A 15,701-nucleotide genomic window follows, 5' to 3' on the forward strand; every position below is an offset into this window, starting at 1 on the left:
CTCATCTCGAAGTATTGGAGCAGCGTATTTTGCTTGAATCTCGCAATCAGGACTTCGTAGGCTGTTTGGTGTTCTGTGTTCCACTCGAATCTGACGTTTTTCTTCGTTAATTCTCTCAGTTTAGCCGCTAATTGAGCGAAGTTGGGAATGAAATCTGAGTTGGACTGCATCATGCACAGGAAACTTGTCAACTCTTCCTTGGATTGTGGCGGTGTCATATGGTCAAGAGCTTCAACTTTGGCCGGATCGGGTCGTACGCCATCTGATCCAATACGTAGGCCCCCAGAATTCGATTTCTGGTACTCCGAACGTGCACTTATCCGGGTTTAGTGTAATACCGGCGTTTGATATGGCGGTCATGACGGCTTCGATTGCTTCGTTGTGTTCTGCGTTTGTTGTGGTTGCCACGATTAGGTCATCATGGATAAGGTGGGCTTGGGGGATGTTTGCAAACAAGGGTTGAAGAGCCATGTTAAGTTCTCCTTGTGCAGGCTTTACTCCCATGGTGACTGGTGAGACGTTTATATCGATATAGTTTGTCATTTGCGTGGAAGACTGTCAAATATCTCGAGTCCGGGTGCAGTTCTAGTTGCCAGAAAGCCGATTTAAAGTCCATCTTTGAGAACACATTTGCTCCACTGAGTTTGGCTTTGATGTCTTCTTGCCGGGGGATGGGTAAGTTGGACGATTGTATGGCTTTATTAACGTTACGAGCGTCAAGTGTCATACGTATTGCTCCGTTGGCTTTCGGCGCTATCACGGCATTGGAAATCCATGGGGCTGGTTCTGTGGCTGGGTGTTCCTCGATCACGTCTTGTTTAATCATCTTTTCGATTTCTTTCGTGACACGTTCCTTCAAGTGGTATGGCACTGGTCTGGCAGGTGTGGTGACTGGCTTAATGCTGGTGTCTACATGGAGCTTGACCTGGTGGTTCTTCAACTTCCCCAAGCCTTTGAAATTCTGTGGGAACTGTTGCAAAATGTTTTGCAGTGTTTCTTTATTGTCAGTCGAGTGTATCATTTGTACAGGTTGAAAAACTGTTGGTTTGGCGTCAAACTTTATGATACCAAGCTCTTCTGCGATTCGTCCTGCAAGTACTGGTTCGCAGGGGTTGTCGATAATGTGCCATTCTACTGGGATGGATGAATTTCCGAACGTTACGGCGCATTTAGTGGTGCCAGAAATTGGTATGGGAGGGCTGTTGTATGGTTTGATTTTAGCTTGGGTCTTGACCATTCTCGAAAGAAGATTCCATCGTTTAGCTTCTGCCTTTCCGCAAACACTAATACTTGCCCCAGTGTCCGCTAAGACAGTAGCAAGGCTATTGTTGACAATGACTTGCACTTTGAAATCTTCCTTCCTTCTTTGACTGGTATTGTGTTGTTGGTATGGGTTAGTATCGGTGACTCTGAAGATGTTGATGTTGTATATACCAGATTCTTCGGCGTCTTCCTCATCTCGAGGCTGCGATTCTGGGTTGTTGGTTGTCAGTTCTCTGACAGCTTTCTTTTTTCTGCAAACAGACTCGTAATGCCCAATTGTATCGCAGAAATTGCATTTGCTGGTTTTCGCTCTACAGGTTTTGACATGTTCTATTATAGATACTTTAATGTCTTGTCCGCAGTAGTAGCATGTTCGTGGTTTTCCTGTTTGCTGTTTCTTTTTCAAGTTTTTATAAGAATATTTCCCCATTTTGTTAATTGGGTTCTCAGTATTTAACTCATTAACCCCTTTAGTTGCACTTTCGATTTGCATTCCTTCTTTTCGTAGTTTTTGTAGGTCCCAAGAGTTCTTGAGAGGAAGAGCTTGGAAGAGCTCGGGAAGCAGACAAACAGAAGAAAACTGACAACGAAGAAAAAATAAACTCTTCTAAATACAGGAAGAAATCAAATTTCAACATTGGTGACAAAGTTCGTGTTAGAAATTACCGAAAATCGAGGAAGTTTGATCCCGTTTTCCTCGGTGAACCATTCACGATCATCGACATCAATGACGAAGGGAACAAACTCATTGTCGAACATCAAGAAAACGGGTTTTCGTTGTGCCGTCACCCAGATGACGTCAAACCATTTATAGAACCAAACTATATCGAAGTCGAAGATGTTCAATGGCCAGTAGGAGATGAAGGAGACGCGGCGGAAGATCTCGGGATTGAAAAACGCGGAGAAACTGCACCAACACTGAGACGTAGCGAGCGGAAAAGCCGGAACCCCAATCCACGATACATTTAGATACGTATCATGAAGCTATTCATGAAACTGATATAAACGTGGGGATGATGAACTGATATACTTTATTATTAGTATTTATATTATGTTGAACAGTTTTAATTAGGATTAATAAGGACACTTAGGATTAGGCACGGACAGTAGAGGCATTGAGGGATACTGTGGGATAAAGTAGGATAGAGGGACAACAAGATGGCGGCGTAAAGAATGTAAGCTATTTTTCGAGAGGATAAAAATATAACGTGTAAAAACAAGAATATATTTAAGGGGTTGCAAATCATTGGGATCGTTCGATGGGTATCCTAAGGGTTTTCCGTTGATCAATGACTTTACTTCGGCAAACACTGTGTTCATTTCGTTCCAAGATAACCGTTGGCTTTCGATCACAACTTGAATGACACGTTTCACTTCTTTTATCAAGCTTTCATAAATTCCGCCTTGACGAGGGCTCCGGGGCGTAATAAAAATCCAGCGAAGTTGATGTAGGGTTGCAAAATCTTCGAGCTTCTGTGGCAAGTTTGTTAATAGCTCTCTTAATAATCTCTCTTTTCCAACAAACGACGTACCGTAATCGGAAATTATCGTGCTTGGCCAACCATGATGGGAAGCGAGTCGTCTCATCGCGTGGAGAAAGGCTTCGGATGACATACTCTCGACGACTTCTAAATGGATAGCCCGTACTGTAGCACAGGTGAAAATTGCACACCAGGCTTTATTCGAGTCCAACTTTGACAGGCTGCCCGCTGCTGTGTATAAAATACTAAAGTAAACGATATAATTTTTGTATGGCAACAAAGATTAGTTTATTTAGTTTTCGATTATACCATTCTTATATCGACACCACCGAAACTGGCCGAGTTATCGTCTTTTAAAAATTGTTGCTCGAAATCAAATTTTCCGCTGATGGGAATTCGAAGTGAGACCTCCACACAAAAGAAAATGCAAATTTAATTAAATCGACAAACTGTTATGTAGAAAAATTTACATAAATCCTGTTTATTTAATTACGAATTTAGGTTCCTAATCCTTCAACATGTCCTCCGTTTCTATCTATGCAAGTTTGACAGCGTCGAAGGATGCCTTGAACTGCTCGTCGAACATTTGAGGCATTCTGTTTTTCAAAGCTATCGTTGAAAATTGAATAAGCAGAATTTTCCAATAAATTTGCATTTTAGTTTTCAGTAATAATTAGATTTTAAAGCCCTTTGGGACTAATTTTCAATAAAACAAACGTCAAATTCCCATCGGCAGAAAATTTTTATGAACTTTTTGTCGAACCAGTACTCCTTCATTTTTCAACTAACTGACACGCGCAATCTGTCATTTGAAAGAGAAAAAAATGAACTTAACGATAGTTTAAAAATGAACGAAATTTAGCAAATATATTTTGCATTATTACACGCAAAATTTAGATTCGATTTTTTTTATACACCCTGTATAACATCTGGTCAATTTCTCTCCGCTGTACATATTCGTGCAAGCTTTCGGGTTTAGAGCATCCCATACAATACTTTACCAAATGTTATGAATGAATACGTGGTTTTTGTGGTAGTCGTTCTCGTAGCTGTTCGTTTACTGCTTCTAACGTCGACATTGGATTTTCGTTGACAATTTCTTTAATACATACAAAGTGTCATGTCGGGATCAACCTTCGTGTTATTGCGCCCACCATCAGGAGCTCTTCTATACGGTCGTGCTCCAAAAACGTCTGATGATTCCTCTTGCTGTTGTTGGATGAATTCCCAGTGTGTCTGCTATATTTAGATAATCTTGCTCAGGGTCATTGAATGCCCTAATTAACTAACCGCTCCCGGTTCTCTTGAATTATTCGTTGTCTTCGCGGAACAGCAGCCATTCCAAATCAGTAGAGTTGTACTAAAATATCGGTCGTTTTGGTGCCTTTTATAAGATTTGAGATCAATTGTCATGAGATTTCATTTGTCTCAGGCATGACGCGTGAATGGAGATGTCATATCGGGTTATTTATTGTATGTCGTTAACGTGTAATTGACAACCGGTTGAGTTGAGTTCTCTTTTTGCCTAACTAATGTTGTGTATTTACTCAATTGATTGTACTATAACTCCGTTGACACTACAGTTTACGCTTTTAAAAGTGTGTTTTGTCATTCATAGGAAATTAACATTCTTGATTTTCCAATCATGTTGGTGTTAATGAGAACAGTTTTCCTTATATAAACAATTAATATTTATACAGGATTACACCAACTCCTTCCTTTAAACACTTTAAAGATGCCACGCAATTCATGTAGCGAAGCGGTTATGACGTGCACAAGTTATTGAATCAAAATTACGAGGTTTTCATATTTTGCCAATTCAAATTTAGAAAGGAAACATTCTTTTTCGTAGTGTAGTGGTTATCACGTGCGCTTTACACGCGCAAGGTCCCCAGTTCAATTCTGGGCGTAAACATATCGCTTTCTTTCCCTGTTTTAAACACACAATTTGCTATTTTCTTTGTGAGTGTTCTTTGCGTTTTTCTGTAGTGTAGTAGTTATCACGTGCGCCTAACACGCGCAAGGTCCCCAGTTCTATCTTGGGCGGAAACATATTGCTTCTACTTTTCCTTTCAGTTCAATCCTGGGCGGAAACACACTGGATAATCGTTTTGGTTAAATGTTATCGGACAGCAGATTTCAAACTTGAAGATTGCAATTAAAATTAAGAGGAGATTTTTTCAAACTCGCGTATTGAACGCTCAAAACCAATCAGATTGCTGGGGAGTGGAGTCTGGAAGTTGATCGAAGCAATTCCATGTAAACATGGCGGCCGGATTTCAAATAGTATGAGTGTTTCTGTGCCGTTTTCACAACCATAACTCCCGGAAAGTTATGCAAATTGACAGAAAATAAAAAGCATGTGATCATCTAAAAATATGAAACTCCTAGACAAAATGGATTCACTGTTTGCCAAATAATTAAGGACGGTGGAATGTTATACAAGAGTTCGCTATGATTGCAGTTTATAGAAGTTAGGATTGCATGTATGATGATCATTTTACTGTTTTTTAGCTAGGTAACTGCCTGTGATCACAGTGAATAAGATATAATGTAATCCTTTGACATATCAGTGTTAAAAAATTGCAGTTTCGTAGAACTTTTAGTGCCTATAATCTTATTAGTATACCATCTTATTTTACAAACAATTCAATATTGGAATTGCCATTGGAAAAATGTATTACAATCAGCACTTTTGACCGTATATCTTAAATATTAGGCGGAAATGCTGTGTTGTACGTGATTTTCTTTTGCTATAGATGTATTTTATGTAAAAGCCTGCATTAGTTTTAAAATCCAAAAATTAGATGTACCTAAAATAATTGCTGAGGTTTTGCTTGATTTGACATGAACTTAAAACATTAGTCTATTGCTAAAACCTATGTTCAACACTGTTAAATTACCCCAAAACTGTTTCCGATCAAACTAATTCATATTTTGCAATACACCCTGGGTATAGTAGTTTACAAAAAGTATAATTTGATTTAAATTTGGGTTGTAGGTCCATGGTCGTTTTTTTGACATTTTCAAAATCAAGCAATTTTCCAATTATCACAGCACATATTTACCTGACATCTCAGAATAGCTATCTACTTCTTGAGTAGAATTTGAATAGAGATACTTTGAACCATATAGACACCTTCCTTAGTTTATATTACAAAATTCGTAGCAATTAATTTACTGAATAAGCAATTTTTATCTAAAAAATCAATGGGTTTTTATTTAGGTCATTTTTGTCGAAAAGGGACTTTATGTGAACCTTAAGTTTAGCCATTAAAATTCAGTGCAGAATTGTTTCCGATCAAACTAATTTATATTTCATTATAAGCCCCAGTTATTTGTTGTGTGCAAAAATTACAATTTTGTTCAAATTTGGGTGGTAGGTCCGTGGTCGTTTTTTGACATTTTCAAAATCAACCATATGTTGTATATTTACTTTAGGCATTAGTATACCAAATGAAGTGGCACTTGTATTAACAATATTATTGATGTAATTGAAATACCTAGGCAATTATATTTATAAGGGGTTGCTGTGAAAATAATAAAATAGTGGCACAATAACTTTGGTAGTTTGCCATTGTAGTTAAGGCGGCTTTGTTACATTTTTTTTACTTGAAAGAAATGTGCTATGATTATGTATTAAATTACATTTCCTTGTGTTTAACCATAAAAAAAAAACAATGAAAATGTTTCCTAACAAATTTTCTCTGTATTCACCAAGATAAGTATTATAATTTGAAAGTATTCGTAAGTATTTAGACTCCCTCCTAATTATTACAGTATAAGTGAACTACACTATTTATTGCAATTATTGATATAATATTTTAACAACAAAGTCACATTATAATTTACAGCTATATGTACACATATATCCCACTATATGGACAGCTGCATAATTTTGGAATAAATTGTCCCATGATTGTTCCACCAATTGTCCTACATGTCCCATATTATGTACCCACCACACAAGGAATTCATTGTTAAAATAGAGAGGGCAGTTGTTCTTGAAATAGATGAAAATAGTTTGACTTTCTCTTTCTTTCTTGTGTTGTTTCTTGAAATAGATTATTTAGGGTCTTTTTTATTATTGTATCTTAACTTCAAGCTACTACACATAAGTGACATAACCATCCACTATGCGAGTTTAGTAGTTTACTGGTATCTGTCATCTGAAACTATTGTTCTGATTTGTTCATATTTTCCAATATGTGTTGGGGATAGAAATAAATACGTTGACATTTGAGAATTTTATTCTATCACAAGGTAATTCTAAATCACAAAAGTCAAACTTAATCAGTATATTTCAATATGTTTATACTTTAGTGTGTGACTGTGTGTCACTCCTTCGCACTAATAAAAATGTACGCATGGAAAATTATATCATTCAAATACTAAAAAAATTGAACGAATACTCACCTGATGTTTTTCTTTATTTCAAGGAGCTTTTCGCTTTTTGAAATTCTCCAAAAGTTAGTAAAACAGCTGTCTCTCGACACGAAAACTTTACCAAACTTGTAAATTCAAAATGGCTGCGAAGCATATTCTAGCGAAGGCCTAGTTGCTAAGTTTTGAACGATTTTGGGCAAAATACGCGACTATCTAAAAAGTCTCCTCTTAACAGGGGAAATATTCTTTTCCAGGCACGAGAAAGTTTTCGTAGTGTAGTGGTTTTCACGTGCGCTTTACACGTGCAAGGTCCCCAATTCAATCCTGGGCGGAAACATTTCGCTTTCTTTCCCTCTTTTAAAGACACAATTTTGCCATTCTTGTTCTGCTGAATGTTCTTTGCGTGTTTACGTAGCTGCCTCGTACGCAGGCTTTTCTTAAGTTTTTGCTTATTCATATATATATATATCAATTTTACATGATTGTAGCAACTGGGGACGCGGCAGTTTCCGTAGTGTAGCGGTTATCACGTGCGCCTAACACGCGCAAGGTCCCCAGATCAATCCTGGGCGGAAACAATTCGCTTTCTTTCACTCTATTAAACACTAAATTTGCTACTTTTGTTCTTTTGAATGTTTTTTGCACGATATTCGTTTGTGGAACACAAGTTGCCATAAATGCAACAGATTTCAGACTTGAAGATGGCTAATGAAATTACTTCCTAAAAATAAGCCGATAACAAATATACCGGATTCCACCAGTGCTTTGCTTTCAACACTTTTAAGGTGCGATACGATTTCTCTAGTCTAGCGGTTACAAAGTGCTCTTTAGAGGCGCAAGGTAAACAGTTTGACCATGTACAGAAACAACTATGTGCGCTGTGTTTCTTTCGATATATTTTATTTACACCTGTAACCGTTATGACTCGTGGAAATTTCTGAAACGTAAAGAATTTTAAAGCTATTTTACTAAAATTTCCAGCATTCGATATTTTGCCAATTGAAATTAAGAGGGGAATATTCTTTATTAATCACGGGAAAGTTTTCGTAGTATAGTTGTTTTCACGTGCGCTTTACACGTCCAAGGTCCCCAGTTCAATCCTGGGCGGAAACATTTCGCTTTCTTCCATTCTTTTAAAGACACAATTTTGCCATTCTTGTTCTGCTGAATGTTCTTTGCGTGTTTACGTAGCTGCCTCGTCCGCATGCTCTTCTTAAGTTTTTTCTTATTCATATATATATATATATATATATATATATATATATATATATATATATATATATATATATATATATATATATATATATATATATATATATATATCAATTTTACATGATTGTAGCAACTGGGGACGAGGCAGTTTCCGTTGTGTAGCGGTTATCACGTGCGCCTAACACGCGCAAGGTCCCCAGTTCAAACCTGAGTGGAAATTAACTACTTCTACTTTTCCTATTTTAAACAATGGATAATCGTTTGTGGTAAAATGTTATCGCACAGCAGATTTCAGACTTAAAGATAGCTAATGAAAATAGTTTTCCTTAAATAAACAATTAATAAATATACCGGATCACACCAGCTCCTTCCTTTAAACTCTTCAAAGATGCTATGCAATTCGTGTAGTGCAGCGGTAATCACATGCATGCACAAGTTATTAAATTAAAATTTCGAGGTTTTATATTATTTGCCAATGAAAATTTCGAAACAAAACATTATTTTTCAGCCACGCGAAAGTTTCCGTAGTGTAGTGGTTATCACATGCGTTTTACGCGCGCAAGGTCCCCAGTTCACTCCTGGGCGGGAACATTTCGCTTTCGTTCCCTCTATTAAACACTAATTTTTTCTGCTTTGGTTCTTTTCAATGTTTTTGCACGATAATCGTCGCCGTTGTATTCTCGTCAAATTACAGACCATATATTATTAACTATGTAAGCATCAAGAAAAAGAATATCATCTAGTCTATTATCTAATCCAGAGTCCTTGAACGATTTTGATCTTAGTAGCAATCAACACCGACATCGTTAGTATGGTCGCAGTACGCAGGAGGATTATTCCATCCATTATGACTGCAATCCCAGATAAATGATTCTTCACCAGAGCATTGAACATGAGAAAGCAACACCGGACCACTTCTTTCGACATAGTAAGCCAAAGATCTGATCTTCTTTGCTCCGGAGAAACCCAACTGACGACAGGTGACATCACCTTCAGTAATTCCAAAATTATCTGCGCTGATCCACAATGCATCATAACACATTGTGCCCCAGCCCATTTTTGGATGATAGATTTCCAATCTTCCAGATCCATTCATATTGTTACTTGAACCATTCAATCTGATTTTCAGTTCAGAGTTGGCTATAACATAGACAATTACACATGTAAGGAAAGACAACTTTCACTTGATTATCTGTCCTAGTTCGTACGTCTTTTCTCTCGCGTAAATATATACAACAGTAAATAAATAAGTACACTTCTGGGGCCGGTTGTATCAAGCCCGTTTAGCTTAAACGGTGGATAAGTCAAAATTAAATAACTGACACCCTTACAACTCTCTTGAATGAGTCACCTTGAATTCTATGCACTAAATGTGTAGTTGTAAACAGTATCTTTGTAAGAAAGTCAAAAATATTTAGTTCGCTTGTTATATAAAAACGATAAACTTGCTTTCTACAACTTGATACAACGGCTCCGGACTACTAGTTGTTCTTCATGGTTAGTATCCTCACAAGGGTCTTACGCTCCCATTGCTCACAAAACATTTTTGGTTAGGTAAGAACGATACATTTTGTTAGAATTGAACACACGTCACCCGTCTGATATTTTTTGCAAAAGCTTTCCATCGGAATTGGTTGGTAAGTAATAACGCTAGTATTATAGTAATCTTATTGTTACCATTACTTCATTTGGGTTATTCACTGTAAAAGCAATAAATTATCCGGCGTCAGCGACAGAGATGAAAATTCGCCTCGGTTTTGTTTTGTGTTTTTTTGTTGTTTTTTTTTCGTCCTCGCAAGTGGGTAATGGCAAGAAATATACCAGCATTTGAAAAATGTGTATGTGACCGGATTTATCGACGTCCCAGTCTTGTCTCCCAAGAGTTGTGGTGCACAGCTTTGGCTAATTTTCCGATGTGCGATTCCATTTCGCTCGCATGATACGGCAATTCCTCCAAGAGGAACAAATACATCGTTCAGCATGCTGTTCGATTAAGTTTAGATTGAATTGGGGTAAGAATATATTCAATACATGTAGATTCTGTTCCTATTTCAATAATATCGCTGCTATTTCGCCGTTTAACAAGATGATGTGGTCGTGTATGGGCGCGTTGACACGTCGCAGTTTGCACAGGATTGAAAATTTAATATAACTATATAAGCACGAATTCCGAAGGCAAAGTGTAAGACAAGGTGAACGTATCATGCGGTTTATTTACATTTTAGAACAATTGAACTTCTATACTTTCTAAAGCACGATGTGCTTCTGTATTTCGCGATGGAACAACATTTAGGTTCGCAAGGCATCTAAATGAATATGAACTGTATTGTTTATGTTCAGAAGCTTTATATTGAAGACAGGCACTTGCGCGGCACGCCGGAGTTAACGCCAGAATAGGCGTCTTGTTAACAATAAATCCAACCAAATTCGAACATTTTGTTACTTTCCATGCGTTCCCAGGGCCTTTTGGGAATTTTTGGAAAGGGGGGTTGGGGTTGTGGGAAGGAGAAAAGAGAAAAAGCCCTAGGATCGGCCGTTGAAAATACCCACATCTCGTGGGTATTTTGAATAAGTATAATTAAAAGAATCAAGGTGAAATGCCCTGGGAACGAGGTTGTTGGAGTCTTGTTTTCTGCCATTTACGGCACCCTTCGATCGCACAACTATTCATTTGCTTGGTTCGGAATAATTACAAAAAATTCCGTTATTAACACTTAAATGAGGAAAAATCATTTAACCAATACGAAGTCAGAAGGGCTGGTCGATCCCAAGGCCAAAATCAAGGTAAAAAGCCCTGTGAACAAGGTTGCCTGCTACAAGCATAACTAGAGATCAACGTCAGCATTTTTTTCAAGTTGGAAAAGCGTCGGTTTTGAATCAGTTTAGTAAAATAAGTAGCTCCACAATTATTTGCGACAAAATTTTCAGCCTCTGCCGAGCTTGGGAAGGAAAATATAAAATTATTTGCTCTGATAATCTGTTTGCTTATTATACGCTAAAACACGGACAGGGATTCATATTGATGAAATTCACACTGTGAAATTGAACAGATTATTAATTCGTAACGTTGATTTAACAGCAAATTATGCAAGTATAACGGCGAATTTTGATCAGCGCAAGTAAGGTTCAATTATATATTCAAATATCGTGCAAAAGCCCTACAGTTCCAAAAGACAACGTAAACACCACGTAACAACAACAACGCAACTCGGTGCAAAGAGACTGCAAGCTAATGACGCACAATGCCAACCTAAAATGTGTGGCGTGGTTTCTTTTCTCTTCTATTTTCTTAAATTAAAGTTCCTAACTACTAAACGAAACGATTATAGTCCTTAATGCTGATGTAGTAGGTAGACTCGGCGCAGTACATCGGGAACGTGGGATGGTCTTGGAAGTACGGATTCTGGTGGAACTAGAAGATCACCGTCGCTATTATCATCCTCCGGGGGACGGTTATTTGAAGGATGACCGGTCTCATCGATCACGCAGAAGCACTCGTCGACTTTAACATTATAGGAAACTGATCGCAGCTGTGTGTCGCCCAGTGAACTTCTGGATGAAGCACCATGCGTATTCTACTAATACGACTAGATACCGAATGCCAATTATGAGATACCGATACACCAGGTCGCCAACTAGGGTTCCTTGATTTCTTTGACCGTGCACTATAATGTAAACGACGCCGTTGTTTCACGACGTATTAGAATGTTTTGCTTACTTCCCCGAAGAACGTCGCGTAGGAGACGTTAACAACGTTCGGTGGATCGCCGGTGCTATGTTGTTGCAGTGGTGGTGGAAGTTGTCGAAGGGAGGTGCATTTATGGCATGACTCGGAGACGCCCTCAAAAGAGTTTTACACAACTGCCACTGAGCATGGAACTGTCGGTTCATGGAAAGGTGGAGTTGGAGGTGGAGTGGGATGATCAAGTCAAAGGTGGAGGGCTGTAACAAGACCATCGTGAGCATTTCGTGGAACGATCGGTGACGCTTCAGTAGCTATGGATAAGGGGTCCATGTGGGGTACGACTAGGAGGCCGTCTTTAGCGATGGAAGCGACGCCCAGGCACTTTTTTATACCTTTAATGTTGGTAGCTCTCTGTTCAAAATGGCCATGTGTGCGACGAAGATCAGAAAACTCGTTGGGGTTTGTTAGTGGTGTTCATGACCCGAACCTGGCTGGGCACAGCCTGAACAATACGTGGGGTGGGCCAATCACGAACCGTCTTGGCATAGGAGGGCAGGTTTCGATGGCGAGAGTGGCATCGGCTTGAATAACAGATGATAAGTCAAGTTCTATATAGTTTCCTGGAAATACGACTTTGGGCATGCCGGACTTGAGCCTGTGTACGTCTTATACGCTTTTTTATCGTCTGCATGTTATGGCTTTGGCAGCTTGTGAGTAGATTCCTTTAGAAGGTGAACGAGTTTGTTGCGAACGAGATCCTTTGCGTGACCGAGAGGATTCTCTGTCATTCAATTATTACTTGAAAGTTTTACTGAGCATCATCCAACAAACTTTCGTAATCTGAGTTTACTGGGCATGTAAATACATCGATTTTTATTAAAGAACGAACATAATTTACTATTAAAAAAAAGTAACGGGGAATGAAGCTAAACAGTGTTTTGCAGCTTGGTGTTTCTTCAGCACGAAATTATAATTTCAGCATTTTTTGTGTTATAATTTACAAGAGCGTCTAAAAGGAAGTTAATTTAGGTGAACTAATAACTAGTCATGTATAGCTTGACCAAGCTCTGACCAAGCTTTGACCAGGCTTGACTTTCGTGATAACCTCATGAATTTGATCGAGTTTCCAAGACCTTCGCAGATGTCAAAGGACCCGAACATAGTTGATAACTCCAGTTTTTGTGTACCTCGCCAGGATTTCCCGCGTTTAAAACAAGAGGTACATTACAAAATAATTTTGATTTATGCTGTTTTGAAAAAATTAAAGGATATAATCTAAAAGGTCTGTTAAATCGATCCTGGATATTTTTTTCTCTTTGAAGTATTAAAAAACACGAGAATTTTAAAAACATTTCGTCTATAGCTATTACGGTTTTACCCTCAACAAACAAAAGTATTTATTTCAAAGAAAACTTGAGAACATTTTCATGATTCTAAGTAATTTTACATATTATACGATGCGATGAACTAAAATAATTGTATCTCGTTTAAATACTATATTAGTACAACAAACGTTGGTCGGTTTAGAAATTATATCTCGTCTTCCGCAGGAAATACAGTAGTCCCCCGTTACTTGCTTAACTTGAACTACTCGCTAATTTGAACTAAATTCAATTCCCCTTGAATTTGACAGTGTTTTTTATAGTAATTTACTCGCTTAACTGATACTCCTCGCTAATTCGAACACATTTTGTTTTCCCTTGGCCAAATATATCTGGTTAACTGAAACTTTGTTTTCGAATCAAAGATCAGCAAACTTTAAAATGTGAGAAGATAGCATTTTAACAACTGGAAACTATCGAAATAACAGCAAGTTAATCGGTGTATAAATGTATAATTTATTTTTAATTTCAAAATATTTTCTGTAGTGCCACGGTACTATTGAATATAAAAAATATTGTGCTTGTACAGTTTCATAACGTTCCAAATAGAAGAGACATACTTCAGGATTACGGGTATCGGTCGTGTCAATTTTTACGATCTTTAATGCTCCGAAAATAGGCAGTCCGGCAGACATATAGCAATTTATGATCGAATTTTCCCGGCAACGTTTGATAATTTGAGTGTGTTGCGGTTTTGAGCAACCTAGAGTACTGTTGCTTTTTTGAGCAACAGGAAGCAACTTTTAGGATTTTACACGCTCCATACTGCAGATTCCTCGCAAATTATTAAATAAAATTCTGGTTAAAGTAATTCAGATTATTTTTTCTGTGACATTTCGCACCTGGATTGAAAAATATAGGAAGACAAATGAAAGAAGAAATTGCAAGGACAACTACAAATGCTCATCGGGAAGAAGCTTGAATAGTTATTACCAACGAAAAATACGTACCAACACACGCCGTTCCAGTGTAAAAGAAACCTTTCTTACAAACACATTCGTAAGAACCTAGGGTGTTGTTGCACGAGATTGAAAACGCTGGATTACACGGGGATGACAAACATTCATCGTTATCTAAATGGAATGGTTAAAGGAAAATATATTAATAAACACCTGCAGTAAACATAAACATAACCCTAAACAACTTGAGTATTTAAGTAGGAATAATAAATAGTGCCATGCTAAACGTTAACTCACGCACTATACACACCTGTACAAGCCAAGCCCCTGACATTGAAACCACTTTCACAATGACAAGTTTGTGAACCATTGATGATCGAACAGTAGCCGTGAAGACATTGGCATTTTCCTGTAAGTTAAAATTGGTCCGCATGTTATGGTTTCTCTAGTACCTCTATGAAGATAGGAAAATTATCCTATATAAATGGCTAAACATATAAAGAGCCTGTATGGCCGCCTGATATAATTATAAAATATAACCTATTGCCATATAAATGTTGTTATCTGAAATGTCTAAATTCCATATATTTGCGCCTTGGAATTTCCTGGGATTTTCGCGTAATGCATGGTGCACGGCTGAATGTTCAGCATGGTAGAATATTCGTATCTGTCATGCAACAAATAACGATTTAAATACAGATTGATTTGGTTGGCGTGGTTTGGCGCTACAGCTAATGTTAGATCTTGAAGAATTGTCAAGCATCTAGACGTGGGAGTTCCTTTACATATGAAATCTGTGTTGATTTTTCTTTGATTGGTTTCATGATCTAGTCAAATTTGTTGTTGAACAAACAGTTGTTTGTTCGTCTGAAAAACTTTGTGAAATCAGACTACATGAAGCTACGTTCTAAGCACTATAACTACTTTTTCATGCTAGAAATTTAATATAGTTCAAAAACGTTTACACTTGTGTACATTTATTGGTCTCTTCTTAAATATGTTGACATGCGAGGGGTAGTCGAGTGTATCCTTACGTTTTGCGCAAGTTGAATATGCCTGCAACATCCCAAGTGCAATAGCGCGCTATCGTACACGGAAAACCATTTTGTATTTGCTTTACAAGATAACTATACAATCAAACAACGGTCAAATAAGCTATAGTATCTAAACTATAAACAAACGTGCTATACCCTTAAAAATATTTACAGCGTAAATTATTTTCGACTTTGTGCTTTGTGCCTGAGAATTTGCGACTAGCTCGTCAACTTAATCTTATGTAGTTAACTTGTCTATCGTTTACAACCTAAGTATGCTTTGGAATCAGCTCCCAAACGAAGCAAAATCAGCCGAGTCGCTTCGTTTGTTTAAATCAATTGTTGTTGGACACTGAAAG

General features: G+C 37.7%; 5 non-coding genes across 5 annotated transcripts; all 5 read left to right on the forward strand.

The window, feature by feature from the left end:
* Positions 1–4,586: 4,586 nt before the first annotated feature.
* Trnav-uac lies at positions 4,587–4,659 on the forward strand. The gene has a single exon. It is a non-coding gene; the product is annotated as a tRNA-Val (tRNA).
* Positions 4,660–7,394: 2,735 nt separating this feature from the next.
* Trnav-uac lies at positions 7,395–7,467 on the forward strand. Its single transcript has one exon. It is a non-coding gene; the product is annotated as a tRNA-Val (tRNA).
* A 168-nt stretch (positions 7,468–7,635) lies between these two features.
* Trnav-aac lies at positions 7,636–7,708 on the forward strand. Its single transcript has one exon. It is a non-coding gene; the product is annotated as a tRNA-Val (tRNA).
* Positions 7,709–8,489: 781 nt separating this feature from the next.
* Positions 8,490–8,562, forward strand: Trnav-aac. Its single transcript has one exon. It is a non-coding gene; the product is annotated as a tRNA-Val (tRNA).
* A 298-nt stretch (positions 8,563–8,860) lies between these two features.
* Trnav-uac lies at positions 8,861–8,933 on the forward strand. Its single transcript has one exon. It is a non-coding gene; the product is annotated as a tRNA-Val (tRNA).
* The last annotated feature ends 6,768 nt before the right edge of the window (positions 8,934–15,701 follow it).

The sequence above is a fragment of the Dendronephthya gigantea genome, unplaced genomic scaffold (genome assembly GCF_004324835.1).
Source record: "Dendronephthya gigantea isolate DGI-Jeju-01 unplaced genomic scaffold, DenGig_1.0 000156F, whole genome shotgun sequence".
NCBI lineage: Eukaryota > Metazoa > Cnidaria > Anthozoa > Malacalcyonacea > Nephtheidae > Dendronephthya > Dendronephthya gigantea.